The sequence below is a fragment of the Bos grunniens genome, chromosome 3 (assembly GCF_055505025.1).
Source record: "Bos grunniens cultivar Pamir isolate PY7600 chromosome 3, Bosgru_T2T1.0, whole genome shotgun sequence".
NCBI lineage: Eukaryota > Metazoa > Chordata > Mammalia > Artiodactyla > Bovidae > Bos > Bos grunniens.
Genome location: NC_141167.1, coordinates 103,890,360 through 103,893,999, shown reverse-complemented (window position 1 = coordinate 103,893,999; position 3,640 = coordinate 103,890,360). Strand labels below are relative to the sequence as shown.

General features: G+C 40.9%; 1 long non-coding RNA gene across 1 annotated transcript; it reads right to left on the bottom strand.

Moving 5' to 3' along the window:
- Positions 1-1,633: 1,633 nt before the first annotated feature.
- Positions 1,634-3,004, bottom strand: LOC147376515 (uncharacterized). The gene is made up of 2 exons (XR_015161676.1): positions 2,963-3,004; positions 1,634-2,234 (listed from the first exon to the last, which is right to left on the bottom strand). It is a non-coding gene; the product is annotated as an uncharacterized LOC147376515 (long non-coding RNA).
- Between the last annotated feature and the right edge of the window lie 636 nt (positions 3,005-3,640).

The window sequence follows — 3,640 nt, the reverse complement described above, 5'->3', positions numbered from 1 at the left end:
ATGCAAACATCAAAACCATGTAAAGTCACATCTCTTCCTCTTTGGGGATTATAACCGGTGAGTGTTCTACTTCAACAAGTTTTTTAATATCTGGGCTACATTTTTTATTTCCATTTTGTTCATTTCTGGTTTACAAACCAGACAACTATTTCCTGAGCATATGTGTATCAAAATACCCTGATCAATACAATAAATAACCAATATATGCTCAACCTCGCAAGTCATTTTTCAAATGTTTTGCCATTGAATAACACGTATAATCACATTTATGGTCTGCAATATCAGTTTCTTTGCGAACCACCAATCTTGGCAGATTTCTAAGCCAAAGCTACATTTTTAAGATCTGTTACAGTAGCATCCCACCTCAGAAAACTAATTTTTGTGTTAGGTCAAATAACACTAGCTACAGTAGAGACAGATCCCAAATATCAGTGTTTATTTTTCATTCATGTCATAGTAAAATGAGGATTGAGCAGTAATCTGGGTATCTTTTTCCATCTACTGTTCTATCTTTTTAGAGTCCTTTACTTCTAGGTTTGTGAATGAAGACTGTAGAAAGAGAAAGATTGAATCTATCTTGTGTATAGGTATAGCATGATTTGATTTGAAGACTTGGTTACATTTAACAATGATGTTATTTTTAGTGTGTGTGTGTGCTTGTGTGTATTTGATCTGAATTAACTATTTGACTTGTGGACACTTAAGACCAAAAGAAGAAATAACAAAGATTACCTTTTTGCACAGCTCATTTTCACACCTAAGCACTTAGACACTAAGCTGCCTAGCAATAGTGACTTTGTAAATGTCAGTGAACACTGTGAACCTCAAATTTCTTCAAAGGTGGAATCAAGATCATCAAGAAAGCAATTTCAGATCTGAAAAAATATATAAGGTGGTACACATGGGGAGGAGGCAGCACCTTACCTGGTAAGTACTCTTTATATTTACCTTTCTTTGGTACTACCCATCTTTTAAGAACTACTATGATCTTATGCACACTATTTCATTAATTTCCAAAAGCCCTCTATCAGCAATAACATCTAAAAATATGGCTAAATTAGAAAAGAAAAAAAAAACATGAAAGTACAGCACAGTGTAAAAAATCTGTTCAAAACACAAATTATTTCTGGGCTACTATCCTTCTGGAGCTAATATGGTGGTGAGGGTTAACAGTGGTGGTGGTAATGGTGCTGATGATGGAGCAGTGATGACCTGGAGAGGGAAACCTGGCATGCTGCAGGCCGTGGGCTCCTAAAGAGTCGGACATGAATGAGTGACTGAACTGAACTGAGCTGAACTGTCCTCCAAGTGCTATTATGAGTCTGGCATGTGCCAACTAAATTATACACATTCATTGAAGATTGATTCCTCAGAAGTTTGAAATGAAAATACAATTTTCCCTACATTTTACTAAAGGGACTGAAAACTAGGAGAGGTAAATATTTTGTTCCTCAACCATCAAGTGATAATTAAGGAAATAACGTGGAATTGGAATTACATAGAAGTATTCTTTCATATGACTCAAAATTTAGACAATGCTGATTGTGAGAGCTTGAACCTTGGCATCAAAGGATAGAAACAAAATCTGATGATGGTATAGTATTACTAAAAACAGTTTTAAAAGAAAGGAAACTTTTTGACATCACACAAAGGAACTGTAGTTTATTCGTGAAGAGGAAGATAAGCAACAGTTGACCAGCTGGTAGAAACCCCTGCCCAGGTGACAGACAGACCCAAGGGAGGGAGAGAATCCTCCCATGGTGCCCGGGAGAAAAGCTGCTGCTCTTCCATCTGAAGCTCTGGGATGTTTTCTCAGCTGTCTTCCCAGAGAAGAGCAGAACAGCAGCCTCAGGAAGGAAACCTCTGGCAGTCAGGAATCACCACAGGCATACTGCCGGCTGAAGGGTGGAGAAGCTTCTTCTGTATCCAGGATAGGCTTTAAAGAGAAGATGAAGGTGGAGCTGTGGAGCTAGGTGAGTCAGTCGTCCTCATCCTTTCCGGATCCGGATGAAAGCTGATGCTGTTACTTGCACTTAGGTGGGCACTTCTCTTGGCATTGTTGGGGAGGTGGCACAGGAGGGCATTTCTGCTGGCACTTTGGAGGTGGGCAGGGCTCAGGGCACTTGGGAGGGCATACTACAGGAGGTGGCTGGCAGGGCTGCTTGCACTGCTGCTGCTGCTGCTGCTGCTGCTGCTGCTGCTGCTGCTGAGACATCTTTCTGGAGTCTTAGAATCTGAAAGAAATTACATGACAGTGTTCACAAGAAGGGACTGCTACAGGGAGAGAAGTCTGAGCTCGTGTAATAATATCAGATAGACTCTCTCCAGTCTCTAAGAATGTGGTTTGATCTCTTTAATCCCTTTCAATGAACTTCTGGCCTCTCTCTCCCTCTTCAACAAATTGTATTATTGGCTCAGAGAAAATCTTTTAACATACAACTTAAAAAAATTTTTTTTCAGAAAACCAATCAGTGTTGTTCTATTCTTTTTTTTTTCTTTCTGAAAACAGCATCTTCAATAAGGCCATCATAAGTTCCAAAATCCTGGGTAAACTCACAAGCAATTCTCATCATCATTAGCTCTCATGAGGTCCCAGAAGTATGACCTGTATACAGAGCAAATGGCCACCAGGAAGGATACAAGGGCCCCACACCTTCAAAGAGAAATGCCTCTGAAATAACAGCAGAAGGACAGAAGAAAGAAACAGAAAGAGGAAAAGTGCTCCGTTCTTTACCTCTTCTTGTCACGGATTTTGTTTTAATCTCTTCCTTCCTTTAATCTCTTCCTCTGTACCAGAAACTTAATAAATACTGTATATCACTGTGTTCAAATTCCAAGCTCCCATCCATTAAGGAGCACTAAGTCATGACAATAACTTTGGACACACCAAATTTGCTATAGCCAGAATTAATTCATAAGTAGAGAGCCCAAGAATAAAGCTGAACTGAAGACTCAGACTCACCAGGTTCTCCAAAAGCTATCCGGACTTGAGTAGCAGGAGGATGGCAGTGATGCAGCAGAGGGCCTTTTTATAGGGACTTGCTGCCCCACCCAGGAGGAAGCAGAGCTGCCAAAACAGGCCCGGTTCAGTCATTTCCCAACCAAAATGCAAATCCATCCATAAGTGGCTTGACAGGGACTCCAGAAAGAGGAAATGTCCTGCTCCAGGATCTCCTCACTGGATTATCTCCCCATGACTCACACAATCCCTGTCTTAAGCTCTCAGTTTCAGGGATTTATGGCAGTGGGAGGATTTGGGAGGGTTCTTTAACTTGGAGTCAAAGCCTCCCTTTCTTGATTGGAGAAGACTCCTCTTTGATACCTTTCACCTTCAATGAATTATCAAAGTGCCTGCCTTGTTCCACTTGAACTGGTTGCCATTTTGTTGTACATCCTGGGTTGAAAAGAGCCTGGCTATCTAGTGACACCTTTCTCTTTACCTCAGGTCCTTCTTATAATGCTTTCCCCTTTGATCCATGGCCTCCTAATCTGTCTCCTTTCTTCTTCTAAAATGGACCGAGGGCAGGTTGCAGATCATCTCTCCAGCCTTCCCATCATAATACTTGGATATGTTCAGTAAAGTGGTGACCTCTAGGAGCCTCCTTTCACTGCTTTTCTCCCTCAGATAAAAGACATCAAG